General features: G+C 42.3%; 1 protein-coding gene and 1 pseudogene across 2 annotated transcripts in view; one reads left to right on the top strand and one right to left on the bottom strand.

Moving 5' to 3' along the window:
* Nucleotides 1–11,201, bottom strand: part of LOC128115346 (zinc finger protein 120-like) — a 44,859-nt gene that overhangs the window by 9,304 nt on the left and 24,354 nt on the right. For both annotated transcript variants that reach the window (XR_008220131.1, XR_008220132.1), the window contains exon 2: nt 8,331–8,499. The gene's annotated coding sequence lies outside the window, so the exon portion shown is untranslated. The remainder of the gene's footprint in view (nt 1–8,330; nt 8,500–11,201) is intronic.
* Nucleotides 3,188–5,162, top strand: LOC128115344 (60S ribosomal protein L5-like; annotated as a pseudogene).

Below are 11,201 nucleotides of genomic sequence, written 5' to 3'. Positions count from 1 at the left end.
TAACTTTCCCTCTATAACAGTCTCACTTATAATATGAATTTAAACAATAATGTAACCGTTTTAGATATCATTGTTCTCTTCAATTACAGGAAACAACTAATACAGGTGTAAAGCTTTATGGATTGGCATTACGTTCTATTCTGTTACATTTATATAATGTATTGATATAATTTGGCTCAGGTTCCAGAGGGCTACAGGTCCACCATGAAAGTGGCATGGCAACAAGTGTCAGACATGGCAGCTAAATCAGGAGGCTAAGAAATCACATCCTTAACCTGCAGCATGAAGCAAAGCCTGGGAACTGGAGATGGTGCATGGGTGTAAATTCTCAAAACATACCCCTGTGACATATTTCCTCCAGAACGGCAGCATTTCCTAACTTCCCAAATGATACCACCAACCTAAAAGGGTTGATTTCTCTGACTTCGGGCCTCCATGCTTGCTTTCTCTTACATGAACCAATTCATGATAAAGAAAAGCTCTCTAAGTTAGATGTTAGATGGCACAACTCCTGTGTTACAGGAATGAATGCTTTCAAGAAAAACTTTCAAATTCGATTTTCTTTAAATCCATCACTATTCTATCTCTTATTTGTTCCTATTCCTCATTGTTTCCAGGCCATTAAGAGTTTCTCGCCGGGCAGTGGTGGTGTATGCCTTTAATCCCAGCACTCGTTAGGCAGAGCCGGATGGATCTATGTGAGTTCGAGGCCAGCCTGGTCTCCAAAGCGAGTTCCAGGAAAGGCGCAAAGCTACACAGAAAAACCCTGTCTCGAAAAACCAAAAAAGAAAAAGAAAAAAAAGAACAAAAAGAGTTTCTGTCCATTTTTCTCAAGTTCTGTTGCTTATATTTTCTGTTTAGAGCAATGTCTCCTGTAGCTTAGGCTTGCCTCACACCATGTAGTTGAGCCTTGCTCTGAATACCTAATCCTACTTCTGCTGCCCAATGCTGGAATGATAGTCCTACAACTACTTCAAGGTTGGGCCTTAACTGGTGAGTGAGAAGGAAAAAATAGACCAGTTATTGAGTGTCCTCCAAATTCTCTGGATTTTACTGCAAACTTGCAAATGAAGAGAGACCTGTGTAAGAATTGGGTTCACTGAACAACTGTAAAGGAGGTTAGTCACAGAAAAGAAAGGGATCGGCAAGAAGGAGCATGAAAACTCTCCTCCTTTGACTAGCTCACATTAGAAATAAGTAGTGAGGTAATCAACTTTAGATGATCAATAAATGTCCTGACTGGCCATTTCTTGGGTCCACAGGCCAGGGAACCAAAAATCTGGATAAACCACTGAGCTTACCATGAAACCAAATTACAGTAGTTACACTAATTCAAGCAAAATAGACCTGGAAAACTGGTGTGGCTCCTCCTCAAAGACCTGTTGTTTTACAGGTTTAAGATGTACAGCCTGAGAGAAAATGTGTGACTAACACTTGGTGTGCTGTAACACAAATCCCTAGTTGTTGGAGCACACATGGCCATAAAGTCTATTTCAACCTTTTGAAGTAAATTTTGAGGATTATAATTACATCATCTCCATTATCTCTTTCTTGCCTCTAAGCCTTGCATAGACACTTCATTGTTCTCTAATTCATGACCTCTTTTTGCTTTAAGAACAGTTACTGTTTGAATGTGACCTATGTTTGGCTGCAGGACTTCTGAGCTATGAAGCAAAGAGTTGGTTGTACTAGTCAGTGACTGTAGAATGGAATATGCACACAAGCGATACCATATCTTGGGAGAAGAACAGGAAGTGCTCGGAGAGATTGGAAGAATTTCTCTTACAATACAGATATCCTGGACTGTCTGCCGCTAGGGTAGAAGGGCAGAGCTGGGAAGGCCTGTGCTGCCTTTGTCATTTGATCTCTGCTCATCTAGTGGGAGTCCCCACTGTCCCAAGGCCCAGGTGTGTATACTGTCTGTTTAGGGACTCCAGGCAAGCCTAGCAATCAGGAGCTCTAGTGGGAGGTGGATTGTGGGGTTTTTCTAGCATTTTCCTCTAATGTAACTATAGGAAGCAGCGAGGGGGACCATAAGCAATGCCAGGGTGAGTGGAGGCACATTGCCTTGCTCTCGAGGAGCTTGTTCGCTGAGCTGTCTGTCATCTGGGAGTTGGATAGACCATGAGACAGTCTGGTTCCGTTGGTCCATGTGTTGACCCAGGTAGTGGCCCTTCTCCTCTAAGCCCCCCTTTGTGTGTATTCCCTAGGAATGGGGAGGCTCTGCAGGCCTGGCTAGGGAGATGTGGTGTGTATATTATCACTGTCCTGTGTCAACACACTGGCATTGCTTTTGGTGTGCAGTGGGAAGACAGATTGGAAAAATGAAGACATGGTTTGTAGAAATTCTTAACATTGCATTTCACAGTTTGTATGGTAAGTTCTACAAATAGTTTAGAAACTGGCAGAAAGGAGGTAATGGGGGGTCATCTTTCAGATATTCTTGATTAGAATGCTTTTTAACTTTGCTCTATCACCAGCCACAATGGCATGATTCAGAGATATTCAATTCCAGGGAACAAAAGGATTATCTGAGCTGCAGAGGTTCCTTGGGTGTCCATGGTGTTGGGCAGGTGGATAAGGCAGATTCCACATCTTGTGCCATAATCCATGTGACAGGAAGCAGACATTATTCTTCAACACTGTTTTGTGTGTGGGCGTCAGTCAGACCGGGTTTGCCTGAAACCACAAGAGGGACTGAGGGGATGGATAGGCCATAGCCAATCTTTCTGATCACCTTCATTTCCAGAGAGCTCTAGAGAATGTGGGCTCTCTGATTGGAAGAGAGATCAGTAGTAGCTGTAGAGTCAGAAATATATCAGTTTAGGGGTCATTTTGAGTTATTTTTATGTGAGTTGTGCAGTTTGTTCTTATGTAGTTTCTATAGATGTACAGTCATAGGTAACTTGGTTCAAGTTCACATTTTTCCTGGTTGGGTTTCCTTAAGGCTTTTGATGAAACCTTGAGTATATTTTTGTGCTTTTGTTCTTGGCTTTTTCTATATCCTTATTCTTTCACAAATATTGTACACATTCTTCATTGTTCTGGTTGCGTTAAATACAAAAGTCACATGTCAATGTGTGTACCAGTTTGTCTTAATCCTATTAAGAATTTTGAGCATTTTCCCCCTTGCCCCACCGGGCCCGCAGGTCTGTGGAGCCGCGGTCGCAGGTTGCTGTTCCGCAGGATGGGGTTTGTGAAAGTTGTCAAGAATAAGGCCTACTTTAAGAGATACCAAGTGAGATTTAGAAGGCGGTGAGAGCGTAAAACTGACTACTATGCTCAGAAACGATTGGTGATCCAAGACAAAAATAAGTACAACACACCCAACTACAGGATGATAGTTCGTGTAACCAACAGAGATATCATCTGCCAGATTGCCTATGCCCGTATAGAAGGGGACATGATCATGTGCGCAGCATATGCACACGAGCTGCCTAAGTACAGCGTGAAAGTCAGCTTGACAGATTATGTTACTGCCTATTGCACTGGCCTGCTGCTGGCCCACAGGCTTCTCAGTAGGTTTGGCATGGACAAGATCTATGAAGGCCACGTGGAGGTGACTGGAGATGAATACAGTGTGGAAAGCATTGATGGTCTGCCTGGTGCCTTCACTTGCTATTTGGATGCAGGTCTTGCCCGAACTACTACTGGCAATAAAGATTTTGGGGCCCTGAAGGGAGCTGTGGATGGAGGCTTGTCTATTCCTCATAGTACCAAATGATTCCCTGTTTTCATGATTCTGAAAGCAAGGAGTTCAACGCAGAAGTACACCGTAAGCACATCATGGGTCATAATGTTGCAGACTACATGCACTCCCTGATGGAGGAAGACGAAGATGCTTATAAGAAACAGTTCTCTCAGTACCTCAAGAACAACGTGACTCCAGACGTGGAGGAGATGTATAAGAAAGCTCATGCTGCTATCTGAGAGAATCCAGTCTATGAGAAGAAGCCCAAGAAAGAAGTAAAGAAGAAGAGGTGGAACCGACCCAAAATGTCTCTTCCCCAGAAGAAAGGTCCGGTTGCTCAAAAGAAGGCGGGCTTCCTCAGAGCTCAGGAAAGGGCTGCTGAGAGCTAAAGCAATTTTCTATGAAGGTTTTTTCATAAAGATAATAAACTCATTGACTAAGCAACCATTTCTGTGTTGATTAAGCTGTTATTATGAAACCGTAGGGGATAGCATAAAGGCATGAAAGCCAAGGAGTGGAGTTCAGATCCACTTGCCTTTGTTGGGATTAAGGGCAAGTAACACCACCTGGCTGAGAAGTTTTTTCCTCCCACAAAACAAGCTTAGTTCCCCCCCCCCCCCCCGAAAAAGCCATCTTGCATGACTCCAGCAGCGCTCTTGGGTTTCTAGTCTTCCTGGAAGGAGTCACTATCCTTTAGCTTGTCAAATCTGGTAAGCAACAGACCCCTGACAATGCAGTTGAATGACAATGAAGTTCACAGATTTCACAATTTGAGCCAAAAGGGTTGTGGCTTTTCTAGTTTTCATTTTACGCAGCTGTTGAAAGCTATGTGCCAGACCTGAATATACATAGGAAAATAAATTGGAAGGGTCAAATACTAAACCTTGAATTTACAAGGGAAAGAACTAGGTGATACAATTTATGTCTTTTAAGAAATAGCCCTTCATCCCACAAGAAGTAAAAATTGTCTTCCGTGATTTATACCAGTCTGGATTTATCTGTATGTCAGCTGAGGTGGTTCAGGGTTTGATCACCTCTGGTCTTAAAATGTCAGGCTCTGCTTTGTGGAACTTGGCACTTCATGAAAACAGTCACTACATCCCCAGTCTAAGATGTCTGTTGGTTGGTTGATTTCTAAGATGATACCATCAGATCTAATTTCAGTCACAGTGGTAACTGCATGTTAACTTGTGGAATACATGGTGAAGCTAAGTCACTCTAACCGTTTCCTCCATCTGAAGTTAAAATGTATAAGTATAATACAATAAACCATGCTATAAATCCAACCTTTTAATAAAAGGAGTCATTTAAAAAAAAAGAATTTTGAGTTTTTCCACATGGCACATAGCTTTGGATTCAGCTATCCTGTCATATTTTGTGAATTTCCTGTGGATTATATTGAATTTGTGTTGTAAATCGGACATGTTTAACATCATCTTGTTGTTAAAAATACATAATTTTAATAGTGTTATTTGCAAAAGTATAAAAGGGTAAATTATACTATTGTGTATAATCACTTTTAGCAAATATAGGAAATTGTAAAACTGATTTGAAATAATGTACCAAGACATAGAAGGAAGATGGCAGTATAGTTTAGTGACAGAATACATTGTTGTGTTCACATGAAAGATATCGCATTAAGTGTAATATATTTATGGAAGCAAAAAATAGTAAAACGTGATCCAGAATTTCACAATGAACTGAATGTGACATGGGATTGTGTAATGGTGTGCAAAATAATCTCTGATAGCAGTAGGTTGGGATTTTCCATACATATCAACTAAAATTAGTTCAAAGCATGTTGCATTGGAATAGTTGTTATAAAATTGCACATATTTAGTGTGAGGATAGTGATGCATTTCGACATAGTACCTATACCCAAGCAACCCCATTACACCAAATAAGAATTAACTATGTTCCTCAGATGTTCTCTTTAGTGACGTTAGTAGACTATCTGAAGGTAAATGATATAAAATCAGTGGTTAATTTTAGTGTACTGAAAATAGCACAAGTCTTCAGTTATATGACTAATAGTACTTAAAAACAGAGCAAAGTTCTTACACTAAAAAGTACAATATTTTGTCAGGCAATGGTGATGCATACGAGAAATCCCAGCACTTAGGAGGCAGAGACAGGTGGATCTCTGAGTTTGAGGACAGCCTTGTCTACAGAGCTAGTTCCAGGGCTCCAGAATGAAAACCCTGTCTTGGAATACTGAAAAAAAAATGTATAAATTGCTGTTAATTATACTAGGTGCATAAGACTCTTCACTTAGTAAATTACAACCAATGAATATAAGCAAGTATATATTAAGGTTTTCTACAGACATATTTCCTGAGAGAATTTATCAAAATTCTTGTAAGTAATAATAATGAAAAAAAAAAGCCATGGAAAATAATACTCTGACTTAATATAATTTATTAAGTGTTATAAATATATGTAACTCTTAACTTCATAGAAATTGCATAAAGGTAAGATTTCATGTACATAAGTGAGTAAAGAGCTTGTGGGTAAACTTAAGCAGAACAAAATGAAATTTCAAAGGAAGGTGTTCATCCCAGCTATTATCCTATTGCTTAAATTCTATACAAAAAAAAAAAAAGTGGACAAGAAGGTAACAGGACGTGGATATGACCAAAGCACATTTTATACTTACATAAAAGCATCATAATGAAATCCATGTTGTGCATAATTAATGTATCCCAACAGACACATTTTTAAAAAAACTTTCAGTGGCTCATGAGGTTGACCTCATGCCTCAGCACACACGGAGGGGCACTCACACAATTATACACTCACATGCAGAGACTCAAACAAATAGAAATTAAACCTGTATGGCAGATACATGAAATGGCATGTGCATTTAAAAAAATTCAGACCAGAAGAATACACTCTTAAAACCTATCCTCAGGGTTCCTACTGTCATACATGGTCTAGTTTATGTTTTGGTGCTGGAAGTGAGGCAAGATCTCAGGGATATTTATCATGACCTTGTTCTACCTCTTTCTCACATGCCCTTCACTATAGTATAGGCTGATCAGGAAAGGGTCAGGAAAAGCTGATGCGCTATTGTATGGTGAGGAATCGAACACCCACAGCAGCTTTTGCCTACACTCCCATGTGTGTGTGTGTGTGTGTGTGTGTGTGTGTGTGTGTGTGTGTGTGTCTCCCTTGTTGATCTGTGCTGTGATAACAGGAGTGATGCAAGAAGTGGAAACAATGATCACACAGGAAAGGACCAAGATTGTGTACAGTGCGCTGCTTCATTAGATCAGTGCTATTCGCTGCCATAACTACCTTACTTCCTGAGTGAGTCCCCCAACACAGGACTTCCAGAGCTCTCAGTGAGGCTAACTGGTTTGAGGAGACCCCAGGTGCCCATTCCAGCAGTGAGAAGATTTTAAGGAAAAATTTTCTGACAGAGGGAGCCCTTCTTCATCCTCACCGGACCTGAAAAATGTTTGCTGACATCCTTCTCCACAGGGAACCCTCTCCTGTGCATGTGACCTCCCTCTGCCTCTTGCCATCACTACCCCTGCCCTCTACCACCTCTACCATCTTCTGTCTTCACAGTGGACAACATCCTCTCCACACAGAATTTGGGGCTATTCTAACTAGCCAGGAGGATGCAGGTAGGTTTCCAAACCCCTGGATGTTCACAGTTGCAGGTCTATAACAAGGAATAGCTATTTTTTTTTTATTTAATGTCATTTCTTTCACAAGACTTAAAGAATAGGTAAAATGATTGTTACCCCTAAGCAATTTGTTGTATCTCTAGTTCTTCCAATCACAGGTCTCTTGAAAACCTGACTAAATCTAGGTGCTTACAGAACATGGCCACCAACCAAACAGGAGTGTAGATGTATCCAACCTTCTTATTAAATAAGAAACACAGAACCAATGCAAAGAAGAAAGCCAAGAGGTCAGAGCTAAGAGCTAAAACCTTACCCTTCCTCCTGAGGTGGTCCTACCTCTCCGAACCAGAGCTACCCCTGTGTTAAAGTCTTTATATAGAGTTCCTGTCCTGCCTTCTCATTGGTTGTAAACCCAACCACATGACCGCCTCCTCACAGCCTGTCTGTATAGGCCTCCAGGTTTTCCATGATTGGTATTAAGATTAAAGGCATGTGTATCCAATAATGGCTGTATCCCTGAACACACAGAGACTTACCCAGCTCTGCCTACCAAGTGCTGGAATTACAAGTGTACGCTACCACTGCCCTGCTTTCTTATGGCTTGCTAATAGCTCTGACCCCTGGGCAACTTTATTTATTAACATACAAATAACATTTTAATACAAATAAAATATCACCATACAGGAGAAATATGATTCAGGGCTATTTGGGCATGGAGTAATGACACCAAGGGTGAAATGTCTGTGAAGCAGTTACTGCTCAATATTGCTAGCTCCTTTAGTATTTACTCTTTCATGTTATTGTAGCCCCTCCTCCCAAAAGCAAAACATACATTTCCTTTTTCCTATATTCAGTTTGACTTTAACAACTTTCTAAAAATGCAAACACTGATCAACACAGGAAATCTGCCCCCTGAACACTACATATTGCCCAGGTAGCATATCATAGGCATTCATGAGCACAAGGACCACTGGTCCTCTAGAAACAAGTCAGAGAGAAGCTACCTGATGGCCTTGGAAGTGTGGATGATGTCTTTGATCAGAGGCACATCCACAGTGATGTTCATGGTGACTATTCCGGCAAAGTAGAAAGTCTTCAGGGCCATCTCAGTGCCTGGCTCACCAAGGCTCTGCACAGAGGGCACCCACTGCAGAGACTGGCTCCATCTGTGTCCTAGAAGAAAGGGCACAGAAAAGGGTATGATGCACCAAGGAAAAGTCCATCAAAAATGCTGGAACAGACTTCAGGTTATTGCCTCTTAAAAGGAAATATATAGATCTTGTTGGGTTTAGGATGGATATAGCAATGGGCCAGGCATCGTTTGTGTCAGAGGAAGAGGCTGGCACAGCCAAGAACAAGAAGAGTGAGATGGTCAGTGTGACTAAATTCTGTGTGGTCAGCGTGTGTATACTGGGTGGATGTTCACTGTGTGGAGTAGTTCACAGTGGTCTGTTCTTGCTGTGTACTGAAGGTGACCAGAGACCTGGAATCTGCCATACATAACAAGAGTTTCCTTATGGGCGGAAGACATTCAGGAAATTCCTTTGCAGGTCCTTCCATGTAGAAGACCATCATCCAGTCTACAGTGCAATTGGAGACTCCAGAGTCAAGACACAAATCTGCTCTAAGCCTGGAAACGATGCTGGGGCAGTGTGCTTGTTAGATTTTATTATCAGACTGAGCCAGACTAAAGTCAACTGGGAAGAGGGACTCAAAATGAGGAACCATTTTGATCAGGTTGACTCTGGGCATGGCTGTGGGTTTTATAGGTTGTTAACTGAGATGGACAGATTCATTTCATTGGCAGGGACCTGAACTCTTTAACAATGGAAGAACCTGGTACATAAGAAGAGTCATTTGGGCAGCATGGGAGCATTCACATTTCTCCACTCTTGACAATGGATTTGATGTGACTAGCTGACTGAGTTTCTGCCTTGATTTCCCCAATATGGACTATAACCTGGAAATGTGCATTAAAATCAATTCTTCCTCTCATAAGATGCTGGCCCTGGGGCCTGGATGTAATGAAGATGCTAAGACACCCCTCTGTGACACCGGGGTTGCCACAAGTCAGGGAGATGTGAGAGTTATGAATAATATGCTCAGCAGCAGCACATCAGTCCCAGAGTGGGAGCTCCTTCTTTCTTCTGAGCCCAACCCCGTGTTTCCTTATCACTATATTACAGAGACACACAGACACCCATTGACCCACACAGCATGTCATCCTGTCCACAAGTCCCTCTGCGTACTGTCTTGCCATAGCAAATGCTGCCCTAATTTCTTCTAATATATTAAAAAAAAAAAGCTTCACTTCACTGGAAATTATTTCTCTATGGATTTACTGACTCTAAGAATTTTGAAATATGGGGAAATGGATTTGGAATCACAGCCCTAAAAATGAATCTCCACCTTATGATGTATTCTTCCTTGGAGGTCAGGACATGCTCCTTAAAGGTCAAACCAGGCAAGCACTTTACCTGCCAGATATGGCGGGTGGACATAATAAGTGGCAATGTGTCCACTAGTCTCTTTAGTTCTAGGCTGCCCTCTAAGTTCTGTGTTTCCTCTGAAAGAATTCTGGAAACTGATCATCAACAAATTTCTTCCTTAAAAAATATAGAGAGAGAAGTACTTAGGATGGAAAAAGTCATATGATAAGGTCCTTATCATTGTAGCTGCTGGTGATGGTCCTTTATGAACAATGTCAAAGGGCTAATCAAGGAGACTACCTGCTTTACCTAGGAATTCTAGTAACCACATTTACAGGGGTAGGGTGTAGTTCTAAGGAACAGAGTTCCAAAGCCACAAGTCCAAGAGGGAGATGGCAGTGGCACCCCTGAGATTCTCTACTACGTGGCAGTTTAGCCTTTCTGTATGTCAGTTTCCTGCAGCTAGAGGAAGTAGGGTAGAGACAGTCCCTGAAGATGACAGCCTCTACCAAGGACACTATAAAATCTTCCCACAAATTTGTTTTTGGCTTTTATTAGCCACAGTAAACGGTCTCTTCCATCTGAGGTCTACAGGGTGCTAAGGACGTTTTGTTTTTCCCCAGCTTTCTTCACCCTCTTTCCTTTTACACATGTTTTTATTCATTTTGTTATGTCTATTAATTCATTTAGAACAAAGGTAGGACGTACCCAAGACACCTGTGTTGGTTCCAGGCTCTGGATGTGTTAAATAAAGCAACTGGCAATAAATCAAGACTCTTGGCATTCCATCTTGCCGAAGTATTTTAACCCCTGCAAGGCAGTTTTCTCTCTGGAAAAGCAGTCATAATGGAGTTCCCCTTCCCAATGACTGGGGCTCCAGTATGTGTGTGTCTCTCAGCACCTGCCTCCTGGACGTAGCAAAGCTGGGGTGTGGTGGACAGACCGGAAGAGGAGGAGAAAGAAGAGAAGGTGGCAGCAGAGGTGGGACAGCAGCCTCAACTGATCTACAGTCCATCCCACTCTGCCTCTGAGCACAGCTTCTGCCCACACTGCGCTCACTGTTGAGGAAAAGTTGCTGGGCTCCCAATGGCTGTAGGAGCTCCACACATCCCATCAGCCTTCCCAACTGAGGCCTCTGCCTACTGCCTGTCTGCTCACTGTCCAGCCTTCTGGCTGGAGTCTAAGGCTATTGGCCTAAAGCATAGAGCTCAGCGGTATGGACCTGATCTTACACCTGACCCTGATCTGTCCCTGACCCACCCCCACACCTGCCCCAACCACAGCCCCTGGTTCCAGGAAGCTCTTGTGTCCTTTGGTGAAGGAGCAGGTGGTGAGAGAGGAGTCAGGCCAGGCCCCAAGCTCTTCGAAGGCACAACCCCTATACCTGGTCACCTCCTGCCCCTAATCTAGGGTCTCCTGGGAACTCCAAAATAAACTGTTGACACA

Source organism: Peromyscus californicus, unplaced genomic scaffold, assembly GCF_007827085.1.
Source record: "Peromyscus californicus insignis strain IS unplaced genomic scaffold, ASM782708v3 Scaffold_1__1_contigs__length_55948999, whole genome shotgun sequence".
In the NCBI taxonomy this organism is placed as follows: domain Eukaryota; kingdom Metazoa; phylum Chordata; class Mammalia; order Rodentia; family Cricetidae; genus Peromyscus; species Peromyscus californicus.
The sequence above is the reverse complement of the archived record's forward strand: the minus strand, read 5'-3'. Positions and strand labels throughout refer to the sequence as shown.